This window comes from Palaemon carinicauda, chromosome 24 (assembly GCF_036898095.1).
Source record: "Palaemon carinicauda isolate YSFRI2023 chromosome 24, ASM3689809v2, whole genome shotgun sequence".
Classification (NCBI taxonomy): Eukaryota; Metazoa; Arthropoda; class Malacostraca; order Decapoda; family Palaemonidae; genus Palaemon; species Palaemon carinicauda.
Window position 1 is genome coordinate 47,282,243 of NC_090748.1, and position 22,318 is coordinate 47,304,560.

Consider the following 22,318-nt stretch of genomic DNA (forward strand, 5'->3'; position numbering starts at 1 on the left):
AAAGATTTGTCATTTAGCAATATTAGTTTATTCAGCTTGTATAACTGAAATTTTCATAGAATGACTTAGTTAACGTGAAATATCCATGATCAATCAATAAGAAAACTGGGTAACCAAGAGAAAAACTTCAAATTTTTCTTTTTTTCATTCTGTATTAAATCAATGTAGTATACACCGTTGATGCAAAACTCTTGTAATATATTTGCATATGATTATTCAAATTTCTATTATGTTTTCAATATGTACCAAGCTACTAACATAAGATAAGGTACGTTTAGAATGCAAGTTGAAAATGCAAAAAAACAAGTATACATTATCGAAAAAATCAAACAATGCAAATCTGAAAATGCATAAGAAAATATACGTTACCGAAAAAATTTCAACCAATGCAATCTTTTTCTCAATGCATTCAGAAAAGAATGAAGGCTTTATCGCCTCTAATGTGGACGTTCTCCTAAAAGCAACGGTAAAACTGGGAGAGGAAAAATTGCATCCTCGACGCCGCCTCTCTTTGAGTCCTATTTAATGGTGGCAGGAAACTTTGGGACTAAATAAGGTCGCGGTGGCCAAATGGGTTCAGTAGATGAGCGGGGACGAACCCTGCTTCCAAATTCGGAAAACAATTTTTACCGTGACTCAGAGGGAATTCATAGAATATTCCATAAAGGACTGTTCTTGCCTGATGTTTGGTATGGTAAACTGGCAAAACGAAAAAAAAAGTAAACACAAATATGTTCATTGTGTGCTTATATTTTCTGTGGTATGATTTTGCAACGATAATTTGAAATTTCATGATACTATATAGCATTCACTCTGATATATTCTGCTATTTTTTAGAAAATCAAAGCATTCATAACTGTAAAATCAGATACTAACTCGATTAGTTTATACAATATGCTTTTATCATTTAGAATTATAGTATTTTCACGATGTCTTCGATTACAAGATTTTGAATATCAACGTAACTATTTCTTGCAAATTTTGAATATCAACTGTTTTCATAATGTCAGTTTGGACTATTCAAAAAAATAGTATGTATCACTTCTCCTACTTTTTTATTTTAATGTATATTCGTGAAGAATCTTATCTTCATCAGCGCATTCTTCATTTATTCATATATTCTTTAACATATATTTATAATAGGGACAAGTGCATCAATCTTCCTCGAATATTATTTGTAAATAATATAGTTCTATAAACACATTATTATTGGCAAAGTAATACAGTACTCAGCATAGTATAGAATCGCATTTACATATCTTTATCAAGCGCATCATGTGTTTGCCGACCTACCAATCACTCATTTTCTAACGCCTCATTTTATTGCCTCAACAAAGGTGGTATTGGGATCGAGTCAGCTTATTTATTTCTCTGTGTGTCTGTGGAAATTAGACTGTAGACAGGATTAAGTCAAAACTATCAGACGGATTTTGATGTAATTTTCACGGAATTAAACCTTAGGACAAGGACGACTCCATAAAATTTTAGAGATGATTCAGATCCGGATCTGGATCCAGATTCTAGTTTATTTATTTATTTATTTATTTATTTATTTATTTATTTATTTATTTATTTATTTATTTATGTGGGAAGGATTACGTCAAACCTACTCGACTGATCTTGACAAAATTTTCATCACAGATAGATCTTATGTCATGGGCGACTCCATTAAATTTTGGAGATGATCCGGATCCTGATTGTAGATCCAGATTTGTATTTTTCATCATTTTAAAGATAACGTCAAAACTGCACGTCAGATTTTGAAAAAAAAATATTCACCACAAATAAATTTTAGGTCATGGACGACCCCATTAAATTTTGAAGATGATCCGGATCCAGATCGGGATTCTATTTCATTAATTTGTCTGTGTCTGTGAACAGGATCATGTCACAACTACTCGTCTCTCACATTCCTTAAGCCGATCTACTGCACAGCGACTGAAGACGATCATTTGGAATGACGTTACTAAGGTTGTACTTCATGTCAAACTTCAAAAGTACATCGACAAACGGATCCAGGAGTGGGTAACTTTACTCAAACTCAGCGTAATTTTTCACACTTTCATGTTGACGTAGTAAGCCACCTACCCACATCACAAGTACACCATTACCTGTTTAACGTCATTGACTGCTCAACTCATTAGCTTTAAGTCATGACCATGCAACCTGCAACACTCCTAGAAATGTCCTGAATTTCTCAGCAACTTAAATGGCTTATGTCCTTGCTGTTTTTTTTTCCGTCTTCAACCTCCTCTGATTATCTCCAGCATCTACATCACATTAAAGGATAATTTAGTCATTGCTACCAGACTTACAAGCCCCCAGTGAAGAAACTCACGCCAAAAGATTTATAAACCACGTATCTTCTTGCACACCAACACTAGTGAGCTACCTTTGACTGCCACATACACGGCCCTTTCCTCATGGCCCATAACACACTGAAGGCTTTCTTAATTAACATTCGTATCATAGAATACTGGGCCTTTGTTGATCTCAAACATGCATAATCTCCTATAAGATGGCCTGCCTACTCTTCTCTTTTTTAGAACAGGACGCCGTATTTCACATATATGTGTTTTTTAGGAAGTGAGCCATGTACCGCATGTTTCAAACATACTAATACTCTGTAATTCTTTGCTTTGATTATCTATCACTCTCTCCAGCACTGATAATAGAATAAATGTTTAGGCTTGCCATCGTATGTTTCATATTATTTGAGTTTTTGTTACATTCATGCTCTCAACTGTTTATATATAAGCTCGTTATCTGTTAAAAAATAACTCTTGTATAACCTGTCCTTCATGTTAGCGCGTCACACGGAAGTTGCCACAAACACATTTCATATTGAACTATGGTGTTATAAAAGTAATAGTCTCCGATATGTTTGAAGCTCTGATAATGTTATCTTTGTTATGGTAATAATATCCCATCTTCCCAAAATACTAATTATTCCGAAATAGAAATGGTGTAATGGGAAACAGATTACTAATGTATAAATGAAAATTTCTTGAGAATAGATATTGCATTGGAGCATTATGCAAAAGAACTAGGAAATATCCTTCTCAAATAATTGAACGCAGTCTTAATTGGCATGTGTACTAAATAAAACATTAACTGCAGAAAATAGATTTCCCCTTTTTAAAGGCGGTTGGTATGATGGACTGTCTTAGTGTTTGACTCTTTGCTTATTTATGCCAATGCATCATATATAAGATCCTGAAACATGGCATTTAAAATGAGCTCTTGGAAGTTTTCAGAAAAGCCTTTCATTATTCGATATCAAGTCTCCAAACAAAACCAGAAATAACTATCGATATCACCAATCGGTCTGAGAAGACAAGTTCTGACACTCAACTTTTTATTTCGTGACAATAATTGATACAGATCATGAAGATTATATTTCCAGATGTTTAAAAATTACTAACAAACTTGAGATTTCGTAAATTTTAGTCCTACTATAATGAAATATTGTGCGTGAGAAGCTAATAAAAATTTTGCTTCATGAACTTCAAAGTAAGGCCTAGAAAACATTTACAGTAGTTGAATATGGTCCCTGTTTTGTTTCGGTTTTAAAATCCAGTAGCTTAAAATAATAGATAAATAAAGATAATAAAAAAAGAATCGATTCCCATGATAAATAATCTTTAAGTACAAGTTTGCTCCCCTTAAAAATTAGATTTATCAAGATTGCCAGCAAATATTGTATCTAAAAGTATATAATCCAAAGTGCTAGAAAAAGTTTATTGAAATATATACAACTAAGTATATTTTTCATCATAAAAAACCCTCAAAAATAGATTCAGTGCAAAATAAAAAAAAATAAGGTAAGGTTAGGTAAACTTGCTGGGGAGATGTCTGACAACTCTTTCAAAGAAAGTTTTGTTGACTCATCAAGCAGCAAGAAACACATAATGGGCCCGAGGCCTTTGCTCTCCTCCTTTCTTTTCTGTTGTCCTTTGTTTATCATCTGAGTGTTTAGAAAAAGAAAGGAAAAAGTGGGGCTAACATTTTTCATAGGAAGAAAAACTGGGAAATACGTCGGGCTTTTATTCAAGTGAAAAAGGAGAGATCCTTCGCCATCCTATTTGAGGCTTTGTTTCCCAGGACTTATTTTCATACATCATGGAGGTACTGCAAATGGAAATCGTATATCAAAGAGGATTTGCCCAATTATTCTAGCTGTTATGGAATTGCATGCTTATTTAGATCATTTTCACTTCCATATAAACAAAATAAAGTTATTAAAACTATTTAATAGGCAGATACATAGGAGAAAAATATACGAAAAAGCACTTTAATAGGCTGATACCTATGAAAAAAAAAATTAATAGGCAGATACCTTCTAAAAAAAAAATATACAAAAAAGCACTTTGATAGGCAGATACCTATGAAAAAAATATACAAAAAAGCACTTTAATAGGCAAAAACCTAAGAAAAAAAATAAAAAAAAAACACTTTACTAGGCAGATACCTATGAAAAAAAAAATACAAAAAAGCAATTTGAAAGACAAGAAAAAAATATACAAAAAAAGCAAAATATCCTTGTGGCTGACATATTCAAACCAAATTTATGGTAGTTTTGTTAAACTAAATTGCCATTTCTAGCCAATATGAACTACAGTAACGCACGGGAGGCAATATTTCAAACTGATAAATGTGTATAATGAAAAAGTTCATTGTCCATCTCATATGTCGATAAAGGAATAATAAAGTTTTATAATGATTCCCCTTCATGCCTGTTGCTTAATATTTTATTGCGGGGGGGGGGGGGTCGGCGAAGGTAGCCAGAACAGAGGAGATTCGCGCCCAATGACAGGCTTGCGATTGCGCCATACTTCGCTGTTATCGTTCACGAGAAAGTGCTGAAATTGCCGAGTCTGCCTCGATCTCTAGTGTCACATCATGATTTATTTTGGTTCTCATTTTGTAATAAAGACATAAATGCTACATTATGTGCCATTTATAATAGACTCCATCTTTTGGTTATGCTATTCATCGGATACCTAGTCTCCGAATTCTAACTCCTTTCTCTCACTTCACTTTCTATATAGGCATTTCGTTATATGTTAAAATGTTTACATTTTTGATGTTACTAATTAAAAGCTTTGTCATAATTATATGAGAGAAATTTCCGATAAGCCTCTCAATATCAGATCGCTTTCTAATTTTCATCATATAAAAGATAAAAGGATATAGTAATTATAGTCTGTTTGTACCGTGAACTTAAAATCGGTCCAAATCACGAACGGTGGAATAAATAATTTATTAAGACTGATTACTGCTTTTGATTCGCCCCCAACTTGCTTCCAGAGGCAAGATCGAATGATTGCATGCAATCTGTATGGAAGGATATTATTGTTACAAGTTCGCCACTCTTAAACTGTCTATGACTTCTCATGAGAGACTTTCTTCATAAAACTTCTAATAATTTCATCCAAACGTTCCTCCAGTTACCATAAACACACCAACATACTTATATTAATGTTAAGATATCATCTTCCTTCAACACCCAAATTTAACTTAATTATATTGAATTAAAGGACATTTTCATCTTCATTGTTTACCTAGATATCTGTGATAACTAAAGTCAATTCTTTTTAGTGAGGCAGGGGTGCCCTTTTAGCTCGGAAAAGTTTCTTGATCGCTGAGTGGTTGGACAAAATAATTTTAACCAATCAGATAGCAGGACATTTTTCCGAACTAAAAGGGCACCGCTGGGAGTCTGTGCAAATGCGCCTCATTAAAGAAAATTGAGCATAAAATGAAAAGGTTTATTGAGGTTTATACGAGGAGTAATCAAATAATAATCAATTATATTTCCAGGCAAACTTCCCCTAAGCGAAGTTCACAATATTAATGCGAAATTAATTACGCAATAAGTGAGAGATGAGAGCCAGGAAAAAGTATATACCGCCACAGATAATAGATAGTATAAAAGGGATGTATTGATCCCAAGTACACATAAATGAACTAATGGCCAATGATTCTGAAGAAAATGATATCCATCATGATAAGGAAAATTGTATTAATATTGATTTTTAGGTCAATTATTGTGCTAAAAAATAATTCTTTTTTATTTCGTATACTTGTAAATATATTTTTTTTTGGGGGGGTTGGAATTTAGCTTTAAAATAATATAAAGTATATATATATATATATATATATATATATATATAGTGTGTGTGTGTGTGTGTGCACCGGCCAAATTTGTGGAGAATCGTGCGTTATGGGATTTTTCTCAAGCTTACAAATTTGATTATGTCTGTTGATAAGCATAATAGGCGTAAGGTTGATGTTAATGGAGTCTTATCCCATGAATTTCTAATGAGCAGCAGAGTACTCCGATGGAATATGTTGTCACCTATGTTGTTCATCTTCCTCGTGGATTTTGTAATACATAGAGCACTCGGAGATGGTGGAGAAAGATTGAACTCGTTTGGTGATAGGAAAGTACCAGACCTAGAGTATGCTGATGGTGCTGTCTTTGTTAGCAGAAAGCCAAAGAATTTGCAATGCTTGCTTACCAAAATGCATGACACATCACACAAGGCTGGGCTCAAGATAAATAGAAGAAAGACATAGATGATGAGAACAGAGTAAGCAGTTGAAGATGAAACATCATTGGAAAGAAAAAGGATTTATGAGGTACAATAATTTACGTATTTAGGAACTATGATTTCCAAAACAGGATCGTTAGAGTTAGATTTTAGTGACATATTGAGAATAGCAAATCAGACAATGGCTAGATTAAGTAAAATTTTGAAATCGAAACACTTGAAATTACATATAAACATCAGACTATAGATTAGTTTAGTGAGATCGGTGTTACTATAAGGACATGAGTAATGGTATGACAATGAAACCATCCTCAATAGACTAAGTATATTCGAGAATAAAGCCCTTAGAAGAATGTTGGGAGATAAATGACAAGACAGAATTAAATATGAAACTATATGAGATTACTTGAGTGCCTTCACACTCCCAAAGAGGGATTAGTTCATCAAACGTTCATCTGGGCTCCACAAGGAACTAGAAGAGTTGGAAGACCCAGGCCTACAGGGAAGAAGACTAAGCAGCGTGAAGTAGATGATGATGAATGAAGAAGTATTGAAATAAAAGCTCAAGATAGAGACGACTGGCGAAATCTAACCGATGCCCTTTGTGTCAATAGGCAGAGGAGGAGATAATAATTATATATATATATATATATATATATACATATAAATATATATATATATATATATACATATATGTATATATACACACATATATATATATATATATATATACATATATATACATATATACATACAAATATATATATATATATATATATACATATAGATATATATATATATATATATATGTATAAATATGTATATATACATATATATATACATAAATATACATATATATATATGTATATATATATATATATATGTATATTTATATATATATATATATATATACCATGTAAATACACACATATATATAGTATATATATATATATATATATATATTTATATATATATATATATATATATCCAGAGAGTGATTTTGCTATAAAATCCATACCAGGCTCAATGTACGTACCAGTGTTAGTTACAAAAATCATGTTTGAGAGAGAGAGAGAGAGAGAGAGAGAGAGAGAGAGAGAGAGAGATGTAAATTAATCTAGACCTTCATAGGAACGTTGGAATGACGTTTTACCTTGTGTGGAATGAACATTGCACACACAATTGAGTCTACAAGATGTGGTTAACTCGTCCAGAAGAGTAGTGTAAATTGAAACAAGTTTATTAATTCAGACGCCGTTTCTCAAACATTTTCTTCTATCAACTTTGAGGAACATTGTTGAGAGTTACGTGGAGTAGTATCATGTCTCAGGTAACTGAATATATTAACTTAATTTGTATTCTATAGAAGAACTGGAATATCAATCGCGGGATGTTTTAGTTGGTGGTCACATTGAAATAATTTTTTGAAGATGATTTTAGTTCGAGAGTACAAAGGTTGCTAAAGCATGTTAATTACAAGAATAAAGGAAAATTAAAGAATCGTATATATTTTAGAGGTTTAGTTAGACAAAAAGAAAGATCCACTAAGATAATCTTAGTGGATCTCAAAATATTAAAAAAAATAGTCATTTGATAGAGGAAATATTAAATATAGTTTTCAGGCATATATGTTACTAGATATTTATGGGAAAACACATACTTCCAAAAAGAAGAATTTGGAAATTCCGCTAATCTAGATAATGACGTGTAACGATATTAAGACACTGGCGTTTGTTCATTCATGATAGGATGTTTTCAATAAAGAAAACCATGTACCTCACAAGAAGATGAATAGGAAGGAAATGGGATCAAACACGATATTTCGGTATTAACGATATTATGGACACTTTGGAACAGATGCAGCAGCCATCAAGGCTTTCTTTATTCACAGGAAATTTTTTATGAGAAAATCCAGTTATCATTCCATCCTGAACGAGATCAGATAACAATTCTAGATGCTGGCAAGAGGTTTATACCTTTTTTTAATTTTTTGTTCTGCGTGGACATGCAAGTGTATTAACGTACTCATGTGAGTTCTTATAATTCATAGTAGCTAACAAAAAATTTATTTTTAGTATTTTCCTATTATGATAATATGTTACGTTACATACCGAAGGAACAGTTATATATATATATATATATATATACGTATATATATATATATATACATATATATATATATATATACATTATATATATATATATATATATATATGTATATATATATATATATATATACGTATATATATATATATATATTTATATATATATACGTATATATATATATATATATATGTGTGTGTGTGTACGTGTATATATATATATATATATATACAGGGTTGTGGTGGCCTATTGGAAACGTCCCTGCCAAAAGAATGCCAGACCGGGATTTTTGTTCCCCTCAAACTCGTTAGTATCTATGGTCTCTGCAACCTCATTACCCTAGTGAGCTAATGATGGGGGCGATCGCTCTACCTGCTGAGTCATCAGCAGCAGTTGTCTGGCCCTCCTTGGTGCTAGCTTGGGTGGAGAGGAGTTTTGAGCGTCGATCATATGTATATATGGTCAATCTCTATGGCATTGTCTTGCTTGCTAGGGCAATGTCCCTGTTCCTTGCCTCAGCCATTTATGAGAGACTTTAAAAGTTTAAACCTTTATTCGCGCAAAAGCCCATATAAACAGTATATATATGTGAATAATATTGTCCTTTTATATCCAGCGCAAAATATTATCCGCATGGAGATGAACAGAAACCTTTGTAAGCCACTTTAGATAATAATGATAAGAAAAATACTTTCATACCACTAACGTCTTTATGCAAACCATCAAAAAGATACACATCCTCTTACTATCAATGAGGATTTACGTGATCTTATACACACACACACACACACACACATATATATATATATATATATATATATGTATATAAAATATATATATATATATATATATGTATGTATATATAATATAAATATAAATATAGATACACACACATATATGTATATATATATATATATATATATATATATATGTATGAATGTATGTACGCATATATGTATGTAAGCACACCACACACACACACACACACATACATATATATATATATATATATATAACATATATATATACATATATATATATATATATATATATACATGCATGCGTTAGCTTGTCTCTATCAAATATTTAAAATGTTATATTGAACAGTAGAAATGCATATTCCATCCTTCACATTATACTTGGAATTATATCTCAGACCCATGAATCAAGGCACATGCAATGCAAGTCTGAGACCAACAAGGGATAAGGAGTTAATTATTCATGACACGGCACGCTCAGGGTTCAATTTCTCCTGGAATACAAAATACGCTCTTTGGATTATATTCTGTCTTTAGACACATTCGCAATTTTGATTGCAATTTATTTTTATCGTTATTCCTGCTCTTAAATTTCCAAAAGGATTCCCGAATAGTCTTTACAACATATTTTATGCTCCGGATTAAACAAATGTTATTCCTACTTGGAATATTCCAATGTACGTAGTGTAAAAAAATTTATAATTGTTCTATAAGCACTAGTAAGAAAGATTGAAATAATGTAATTACTTCGCTTAGCAAATAAAATGGCATATAAATTAAACACGTTTAAACTACAGCCAAAGTAATCAAAACTGACTACAATGCCCTTCGCATTCAATTAAAAATAACAGACTGTGATGCCTGACGGCTTTGATATTCTATACGATATACATTTTATACTAACGCTAGATTTATTGGGTCCTTCGAAAGGCCAGACAATACTACACTGGATCGCTTACTCTGGTTACGGCTCATTTTCCTTGCCTACACATACGCCGAATAGACTGGCTTATTTATTTTCACATTCTCCTCAGTCCTCATACACCTGATATCACCGAGATTACCAAACAATTCTTTCTCAGCTCAAGGGCTTAACTACTGCACTGTAATTGTGCAATGGCTACTTTCCTCTTGGTAAGGGAAAAAGAGACTCTTTAGTTATGGTAAGCAGCTCTTGCTTCAGGGTACACTCCGGAACACTTTTCTATTTTATTTCTCATATCTCTTTAATTCTAAAGGGTTTTATAGGTTATATATGAACAATCTATGTTAATGTTATCATTGTTATTGAAAAAAAAATATTGAAATTTTACATTACTTTTCTTGCAGTTCTTTATTTACTTGTTCCCTTTCTCAACTAGACATTTTTTCTTTACTATTGGAGCCCTTAGCCTTATAGCATCTTGTATTCCAATAAGAGTTACAGTTTAAATAGTAATTACATATGCGTGTATATATACATACGTATATATATATATATATATATATATATATATCCTGTCACGCTCAGAGGGAAAAGGAGTAGTCATACCTTGATAAGAGTGAAAATCCCGACAAGTACAGTCAGAAACAATACCGTAAAACAAGTTACCAAACCAGCGAGTTGTATTTATGAAAGGGAAAGGGTGTGGTAATACAAAGTTATGGACATTGGTAAATTATATAATGAGAATTACAGACAATAGGTGGACATTAATAATAACAGAATGAATCACTTGAGATTGCAAAAGAAGCAGGAAAATGAAGAGAAGACGATTGATTGACGAACTAAGAAAATTTGCGGAAATGACCTGGCATAGAAAGACCATAAACGGATGCGAGTGTAAGATGTTGTCTGAGGCATTTGTTCTTCAGAGATCTAGTAAAGCCTAATGATGAGGAGGGATATGATGATGATATATATGGATGTATATATATATATATATATATATATATATATGTATATACATAAATATATATATATATATATATATATATATAAATATATATATATATATATATATATATAAATATATATATATATATATATATATATATATGTATATTTATATATATATAAATACATATATATATATATATATATATATATATATATATATATATATAAATACAGTATATATATATATATATATATATATATATATAAACCAGAATAATCCTCTAGAAGGCACGTCCTATGGCCAAGATTGGGAAAGGGAAGACTTCAAAATTTTCTTTAATATTAGTGAAAGAAAAATTAATGTTATAAACTACCCATTACAATCCAATGCAGGACTTGAGGCCGGATAAATGTTGAAGGTGGGTGGTAAGAAAGACATCAAACCGAAATAAATAAGATGAAATTGGAAACAGTAGCAAAGTGGGTACCATATTCAAACGATGCGCAAGAATTCACCTAACCTTTGTGGGTAACTACTCTCCTCTCTCAGCCCCCATAATAAAGGAAGAAAGAAGTACCATACTACTACGCCAAGCGGTGAGGATCGTAACTCTTTACGATGAACAGCATGATCGGCCGGATTACAGATGTGACAAATGTTATTGGGCTAAGGAAAGTTAGCATCCTAAATGTATAAGATTTAAGATTGAGACGAAACAATGCTGAGGATTTGGGGAGTGCCTGTAAGATATTGAATGACATAACCAGTGGAAAGGGAACTGGTGTAGGTGTCACACCAAGGATATGAGGAAAATGTAGTGGAGGTAGAAAGGAAACGTTCTAGGTATTATTATTATTATTATTATTATTATTATTATTATTATTATTATTATTATTATTATTATTATTATTATTATTATTATTATTATTATTATTAACCAAGCTACAATACTAGTTGGAAAAGCAGAATGCCATAAGCCCAATAGCTCCAGTAGAAAAATAGCACAGTGAGGAGAAAAGGAAATGACTAAAGTACAAGCGAAGTAATGAACAAATAAAATATTCCAAGAACAGTAATAACATTAAAATAGGTCTTTAATATATAAACTATAAAAACTTAAAAAAAGAACTAGATACGCAACATTTGAAGTAAATACAGCATATGTCACACTAATCTCCCTCCCCATGCAACTATCGATAGGCCCATATTAATCTTTTCCTGAAATGGATCCGCGATATACAAGAAATAATTTTGAAGTGGTGTGTGCAAAATATAGTAAATAATGTCCTGTGGACATATATTTTAGGCATTTCCATACCAAAATTCATGTCATATGGTTTGAATAATAAAGCATAGGAGCAAAAAAAAAAAAACGAATTTTTGGCGCCGCCAAAATATCCGAAAATACCTATAATTAATTATTTTGAAGTGATATATAAAAAAAAAGGTGACTTACATCCCGTGTACTTATAGCCAAAGTACTATCATACGAAATGTCATGTCATTTGTTGTGAATATGATGGCACAGGAGCCAAAAATTTACATTTTTGGTCTTAAAAATCAACACAAATAGCTATTTATCTAGGGGGCCCCGGTACCAACTTGCAGGTAATACCAGGGCACAGGGGATCAAAAGAAGCATTTTGGAAAAAAAAAAGGAAATCAATAAGATGATGTTAAAGGTATGTATAAAAAAACAATTAAAACATGCTTAGGTAATTGCCCACTGGACCTTTGTTCCAAATTTCAGGCAATGAGGTCCAGAAATGACTGAGGTGTATCGATTGAAAAAAAAAAAAACATCATATCTCCCTCCCTTGGAGTGAAATGTAATAAGAGGTAGATGCATAAGATAGAATATTATACCTGAGTGCACCCACATACAAGAGAACTCTGCCCCAAGGCATTGGAAGACCATTGTATAGAGAAAATGGTATGACCTAAGACTCGAGAACAAAAGTTAGATTTTGCAGTGTCCTTCTCCTAGAAGAGCTGCCAACCATAGCTAAAGTTTGACAATTAAAATGTAATAAGTGTGTATGAATCACAAGCAGTATACGATGAGAAACAGAAACTGGATTCTGAAGGGAGATGGATCAGTTCGGTAGATTGGCCTACATTATGTGGAAATCATAGCATCAATAGAGTTAATCTAAATGAGAAGCTTTTATGTTATCTTGGATATGTCTGAATGATTCACGTAGGACACAAAGGTGGAGAAATAAATGAAGGAGAGATATCATTATATAGCAAGTAATAAGAATTTTATCGCGAACAAAATCTTTACAAAATCCAGTAGCGAGAGAGAGAGAGAGAGAGAGAGAGAGAGAGAGAGAGAGAGAGAGAGAGAGAGAGAGAGACCCATATAGATTACTTGATGTGTAAAAGGCATCCAACATAGCTTTTCCTGTAAAATAAGGAAAATACAAACTATGTGATAGGGAAAACTTATTTTTAATTGTGAATCTGGCTGCCATCTTTGTATAATGATTTAAATATCACTGTGTGAGTAGAAAAACAATAAAGATATAAACTGTTGAGAATCGATATAACCATATATAGATGTTACGGGAGAGGAGGAAATACGATTCTGATTTTAAAAGATTATATAAAATGAGATTGATGACCTTATTGGAGATTACTATTTTTGAGGAATTATTCTAATAATATCTTGAAAGCCAATAATGCAGACGACTTAGTTTACAGTCTTTTATTTTGATTCACGATTAATATAGTCATAAGAATTCCTAACACATGGGACAGGGAAATCAGAATTCTATCTGACTGCTGGCTAGAGATGTTCGACTTTTAGTGACCATAAACATTTCCTCGCAGATATTTGATTTGCCTGGTTATGAAAAAACGGCAGTCCTTCGTGAATGGAAAGTCCTGTTTTATTCGTTATATGATTATTTTCAGTTGAATTTGGAAGTGTGCTATTTTACAAAAAATCTGAGTCTAGTCATAGATCTGCACGTTGGGATAATTTACATTATCACGGTAATTATAGCAAATTCTTGTGATAAAACTTTGAATATTATTTTTCTTTTAAATTCTACTTAACGTAATAGATGTTTTAATGTATTTTCATTTTGTAACTGATCAAAATTGTTTCATTAAGAAGACACCATCACCACGAACAATACGAGTTTCATCGCTTACAGTACTACTCTACTGTTATTCAAATAGAAAACGGGAATAATTTCATGGTATACTCTTACAAATTCACATTAGATATTGATTACTTAACTAAAGCACATCATATATAGTTTTCCCAATTTTGTCTTCTGCACCTGACTCTTTCTTCAAATATTAGACAAAAAATTGAGTTCTATCAATTTCCATAACCTAGATTATAACATTAATCTCGGGACATTCTATTCAAACATGTATAGGTTAGGAACAAGATAATTGGTATTGAAAATATCATTTCGTGTAATTTACAAGGTTCCGTTATTTCAAAGATGATTTCAATAATAGTCTAAAATCTCAGTACAAATATTCAACACCGAAAAGAAAACAGAGCAGCAAACGCTACAATACATCAAACAATCTTAGCTGCAACGTTCGGGAACGTCTTTACTCTTGGAAACTTTGTCACTTACTATGGGCAACAAGAGCTACACTGGAATTTATGGATTCCGGACGCCAAATTATGGTTCATATCTTCGAGGCCCCGAACCAGAGAACTGACAGAAGGCAGATGGCAGGGTATATAACGAGAGTTGAAAAGGTGACTTTAGCCTGAATCCTGCAGAAAATGCAGAAAATAAAAAAATAAACAGACTGGCCAACATAGACTTGGAGTGGAGAAGTAAATGAAGGAATAAGAAAGTGATTTTATATTTCTAACTTATAGGTTATATATCAAATATCTGTTTCAATGTTGTTAATGTTTTTGAAATATTTTATTTAATTTTTTTCACTACTTCTTATATCATTTATTATCTCCTTATTTTCTTTCCTCATTTGGCTATTTTTCCCTACTAGAGCCATCGTGCTTTTCCAACTGGGGTTGTAGCTTAGCTAGGAATAATAATAATAACAATAATAATAATAATAATAATAATAATAATAATAATAATAATAATAATAATAATAATAATAATAATAATAATAATAATAATAATAATAATAAAAATTATTATTATTATTATTATTATTATTATTATTATTATTATTATTATTATTATTATTATTATTATAAGCAATCTTTTACCCCTCCCCCCCCAAAAAAAGTTATATCACCATTTCATCAATGAAACCTATTTCTTTTTACATAATTTGTTAACTAATGTGACTACGGACGATATCAATAGCTAAACACGGTGGTTTCAATTGCAGAATGGTATATTTCATCAAATGAATATACTGTATATGAAAATCTTTAAGGTTCATTGTTCCTTGAAATTTTTACGATTTTTTATCAATGAATTTAAAAGAATAGAAGTTGCGTTAGTGTTAAGGATAGTGGGTGGAATATCTTTTACGGATTCATCGTCGCAAAATGTTTGGACACGTCATTGTAGAAAGTTTTATACTGTCGTATTATGCATAGCTTTCTCGTAATAAAATAAACACTATCTTGTTTGAAAAATTATTCAGATCTATATACCTTGGAAGCCAACTTACTCGATGAGCAAGTAACATTAAACTTAAAATTTTATCACTTCTGTTGTTGTGACCTGCTATCCACTTATATTTTAATCTATGTTTTATGCAATTTATTATAATAAATTCCACTTTCTATTGTTTCTCAGTATCAAGATGATGTAATTATTTTGTGAAGAGCAACCTATTTTGGGGAACAGATATACTTACCTCAACTATACCATGACATCTCTCATTTCATTCACTCATTGGAACATTTCAAAAGGATAAATGTAAAACGAATACATTGGGTTCCTGAATCATATACCAATAGGGAAAAGTACCTTCGGATATTGTCTTCAATTACTTATCTAAGGATTCGTCTTGTGTATGTTTCTTTCGTACACTATTTCTTTATTTCTTAAATCATACCAAAATCAAATAAAGTAAATATACTATTATTAGTATGTCGCTCGCTCAGAAAAGATGTTAGCCAGTCACTCACAAAATAAGGAGATGAAGTTTATATCCTTTTATTACGGTGCGAATCGTTAGTGATAAGAAATTTGTGAATGCCGGAGAAACAAAAAATAATGGTGAAAGATAAAATTTATCTCTCTCTCTCTCTCTCTCTCTCTCTCTCTCTCTCTCTCTCTCTCTCTCTCTCTCTCTCTCTCTCTCAAATACGTAGTTTTACTCAAATACGCATTTTTAGAAGCAACACGGCACAAATGTTATTAGGGTGAAAGTCATTGCTCTCTCTCTCTCTCTCTCTCTCTCTCTCTCTCTCTCTCTCTCTCTCTCTCTCTCTCTCTCAATGACGCAGTTTTAGACGCAACATGACTCAGATGTTATAAGGACGAAAGTCATTGCACTTTTTCCATCTAACTACAGAGTAAATGATGAAATATGCCTCAAATATTCACAGAAGTTGCTCGTAAGCGGAAAGCCACCTGAGTCTCTTGTTATTGTGTCATTCCTCCCAATCTTTTGCGCAATCAAACTATTTGTTTGTAAACTTTTTTTTTGCCTCTATATATTCTGGGAAGCAGCTTTCCTCTTGATTATAAGTTATGTAACATGCAGAAAGTTTGGGTCGTTTCCTACTCTTTCCTTGTCCAAAAATTTTTGCTAAACATAAATCGTAACGGGTTGGACATTTCATCACATTTCTTGCTATTGGAGTCCTTTTGGTTTTTATTCGTTATTCACTAAGCATATCTTTTGGTTTTACTAATTCCAAATATTTCCTGAAACATTTTCAAATATAATATGCAATCAAACATATAATATGCCAATAAGGATTTCATGTCTATTAATTCTCCCCTTCAATCCCTCCAATGTTTCAACAAGAATGTATTCCATAGCTAGTAATCTAATTCCAGATTTAAAAACTGTCATTCAAGTTTTAAATCATTTAATTTCAAACATATATTTGCTGGTGCCATAAATCAATAAGTTGTTCCGGATTGTTGAATATATTAGTTGAGAGCGCATAAAATACAAACTAATAACTGATATTTAGAAAGCAGAATTAATTCCTGTGTGAGCCGAATATAAGAGGGATAAGGCTAACACGAACTATCTTTATTTAGCGGCAATGAAGACATTTACTGGTACCAATTGGCCATATAAGGATGACAATTTTATGTCCGCTCGATAACTCTCGCCAAAAATGCTGAGATCGGCATAAAATAGAAAATATAAATTTGGTAACGAAAGTTTCGTTGGAAATTGCTTGTTACATCCAACTGTTTTTATACTTTATTTGGGTTGAAGTTAGATGTCAGCTACTGAGGAGGTGTATAGAAGTAAACGTAAAAATAACCTTTCTATTTGTGTGAGCGTTGCTTGCTGCACGTGCATTACATAACCACCTAACCCCACCCCTAAAATGAATGTTTTAGACTGTCAATGGTAATCCAGTACTTTTCTTCCATGAATGTTGAGTATTATTATTACTATTATTACTTGCTAAGATACAACCCTCGTTGGAAAAGCAAGAAGCTATAAGCCCAGGAGACCTAAAGGGGAAATAGCCCAGTAAGGAAAGGAAACAAGGTAAAATTAGATATTTCAAGAACAGTAACAAGTTCAATATGAATATTTCCTATATAAACTATAAAAACTAACAAAACAACAGGAAGAATAACAAGATAGCATAGTGTGCCCTAGTGTACCCTCAAGAAAGAGAACTCTAACCCAAAAGAGTGGAAGGCCATGGTACAGAGGCTATGGCACTAACCAAGACTACAGAACATTGGTTTGATTTTGGGAGTGTCCTTCTCCTAGAAGAGCTGCTTACCATAGTTAAAGAGTCTCTTCTACCCTTACCAAGAGGAAAGTAACCGCTGAACAATTACTGTGCAGTCGTTGACCCCTTGAGAGAAGGGGTAATCTCAGTGCTGTTAGGTGTATGAGGTCAGAGGAGAATATGTAAAGAATATGCCAGACTATTCGGTGTGTGTGTAGGCAAAGGGAAAATAACCGTGAAAGCTTTCAGATTATAATGGGTGATTAAGAATGGTCCCATATATGGATGCGGAAGTAGTGGTTTAATAGCATTGGTGCGCATGGAGATGTGCGGTGCTGTAAGTCTTTCGGCATGTGATAAAATACTGCTGACAGGAGGTAAATTTCCTTACAATGTGTTGCGTTAGTGCTTTAGATCATTGAAGGAGGTGCCAGACGGATAAAATTCCCCAAGGATAATCAAAGGGTTTCCACATATAGACGATGACTAGTTTGTTTCTGAAAATGGCATATGTAATAGGATTAGGTTTACCAGAGTAGGTTAAATGATAAAATGTATTCGGACAAGGTGTTGGACTATCAATTGAAAGCATACACAATGCGGTCCATGTGAAAACCGATGGACATGCCCTATAAGAAGCGGCAGAAGTGAATGGCAACCAAATACTGAATGAGAAGTAATGCAGGATAAACCAAGAATAAATAAGAAAAAAATTTCAGGTTCATATTTTTCAATTAATTAATTACTACTGCATAACTATTTTTATATTAAGAGTAATAAGAAAATTTCATTACGGCATACTTAACAATAAAAGCTATCACATATAATGAAATATAAATGTATATTGACATGTCAAAATCAATGCTTCAAAGTCCCAATCGGCAACAAGAGACAAAACTCGAAAGCAGATGAAAGGTTCATAAAAACTAATTTTGTTTGAATCGCACACTGCAAGTTTAAAAGTAAATATTTAATTATCATTCCATAAGGCACCGATATTACTTCCACTACTAAATCATTTCAATGTAATCCAATAACCATTTTGTTTTTGTTTTCCATGAGAATATTAATAGCAGTCATGCATATACATTCACATCAATTTGTTTACATAAGCAATGTAATAAATGCCCCGTTCGAAATATTGCTTTTAGAAATATTCATCAGGATCATCAGGAGAAGATTAATTCACATAGATTACACGCTAATGATAATGAAGATGACAAAATAATAACAATGATGATTATAATTTTCAATTAAATCACTGCTGCTTATAGAATTTTTATTTAATCAGGTTAATAAAATAGTAATGACCTATGAAGTAATCCTGACGAGAACACAACCATCATATCCCACCTGATTTTATTGTAGGTTTCATTCTATTGAAAAAAAAGCTATATAATGCTTCTATAAACTTTTAACAGGATTATCGCAATAATACTCCTTCCAGACATGGATCTATAGTAGAGGTCATTTCGACACATACAGGTGGCAATCTGATACCCTAAGAGATTGTGGCCGTTAATCAGAATTTTAGGTAAGGAGCGTTTGACACTTGTTTCCAATGTACCAAATGGTGATGGTGGCCCCCCCCCCCCCCCAAAAAAAAAAAATGCAGTCTTATTGACTGTACACAGATGGAATGGTAATTTTGACCTTTTTTTTTGTGCAATATTTTATTAAGAAAAAATATATATATATATATATATATATATATATATATATATATATATATATATATATATATATATATATATATATATATATATATATGTTCGTCAAATAATATCTCTTTTTATGCAATTTTATAGCTAGAGGCTTTTAAAAGTTCTCAGTTTATTTTAACAAAAAACATAATTTTCATAAATTTCTTAGAAACTTTATCCATTTAGTACTCATAAAGTATTTTTGATAGCCAATCGTACCTTTAGTTATACGTTAAAAACCTTCTTGAAACGCAAAATGAAGATATAGTACCCCTTTTGTATTTCACTTAAACGTAAGAACGTTTTTAAGGTTTTTTTCTTTTTTAATGGTTCTAATATCACATGACTACTGTATTTTAGAAAACAAGCATTCCATATCTCACCTGTGCATGGATAATTTGAAAGTATGAGTGCAGTGCAATTTACACGCAAAAGGTGACAAAGAACATACTGGAGATTGGGTAATTCCATTCACACAACAGTCTTGGAAAACTGCTGCTGATATTACTCAAGCAATAAAGTTGTACCAGCGAGATGTTAGTTCTGAGCCAGTACTTCCATATGGCTTTCACAGTAGGTGTTATTACAAATTCAATGCTTACCATATACAAATCCCTATAACAAAAACTTCTGAAGTAGATATTTCAAGGGTGCTGGAGAAAGTTTACATATATTCCAATGGAAAAAAAAACGCAAGCATTTCAAAATAGAAGAAATAATATTTAACTAAAGTCAACAAAAGATACGCTGATCAGAATAGTTTCTCTTGCCTGAACTAGAAACATTGAGCTAAGAAAAGTGTTTTCTATCTCTTTAACCACAGAGCTTCTCTCTTTAGCAGACATTTCAGGAACAGTTTAGAAGACACCTAAATACAAACTCACCAAGCACCTAGAAGGATTGATGACACATTGGAGGTTCACCTAGTCAGGATGCATAGTTTATAATACAATCATTGCCCACAATTTTACCTTGCTATTTTGGGACAATTAAAGAGCAAGTTTGGATGATCATTTGGAATACACAGGAAGATGAAATGCACTCTCTTTGTGAAAAATATATTGAAAGCATTAAGAGTTACAAATGATGGTTCATTTCATACCATTGGTACTGGATTAGGTTCCTGAAAGAAATGATACAAATCTCAATTCGTTCATGATAAATAGATATTACATTTCAACCACTAGCTATCAAATTTTACTTTAGATATCTGAAATTAGCATAATATATCTAACGCGTATGTAGGTATTTTTATCTATAATTACCTCGTAAAAGATAAAAATTGCATCAAATTTTCTAAATTACCATTTTGTCTTGAGTACGGTAAAAAGTTATTTTTTTTTTTTTTTTTTTTTGATGAGCGCATTATTTTACAGAGAAAACAACTGTCAAACCTTCCTTACCTAAAATTCTGACTAATGGACTCTATTAGCCCAACTCAAGGAAAAAAACGGTTATTCGGATCTTTTTCATTTAAATTATTTCCTTTAATTACCATTGTGATCCATGAAAAATATTTGAAATAGGAATTTGTATATCTTTATGTAATAATAGTAATATTGACCGTGAAAATTACCAAGTTTCGTTCATATCTGGTTCATTCTTGAAGGTCAGTCAAGTTTCGATTATCGTAAATAAATATTTACTAATTTATTGCTTTGTGTGAACTCGTTACACATTCAGTGAGCAGAGACGTCGAGAAATTATGATATGATATAAGTTTGAGATATAATTTGATCTGATCTGCTTTGTTTGTTTATCTAGTAAGTTAATTCTATCATTTTCTCATTTGATTTTTACACTAAATGTATATAATATCTAATCGTTAGAAGGAAATGATGGAGATAATCAGTGTTAAAATTATATAGACACTTTGAGATTCCTAATAACAATACCATTCACCATTTGAGGTATTAATATTTTGATATCAATAAAAAGACATCATGAATCCTGACAGGAAAATAAAGAATCAGATTAAAACAACAATATTGTCAGAATCTTTTACTGATGAAATGGAGAGTAATCTTGAAATTTGGTCTGCGTGAAGGCTAGAGATTTTCCTAATTAATCTGGGAAACCAAGTAAGTTGTCCAACTCTTGGAAGAAATGATTCTGTGTCCTGAATAGTCTCTAATTAGAGAAGTCAATGGGATTTGGTAGGTCGCTTGCCAGCAAAGAAAAATTAGCAACAACTGGTTACTGTCGTTTAATGATTATATAACCTGGCATTCACTATTGCTATAAAAAAGATAATTCGATTATAATAAAATGAAAAAGGTTTACACTTAAATACCTGAAGATGGAGGTTTGAGGTTATGTTTATAATATTAACTGAACAGACACTGTATATATTATTATGGTTTACTGATGTAATTGGAATACTCTATAATTTTCTTTGTAAACTCTAAGAAATCAGAGAAAAGACACAATTTCATATTCCTATATTATCTTTTTGTATAATTTGTCCTCCTAT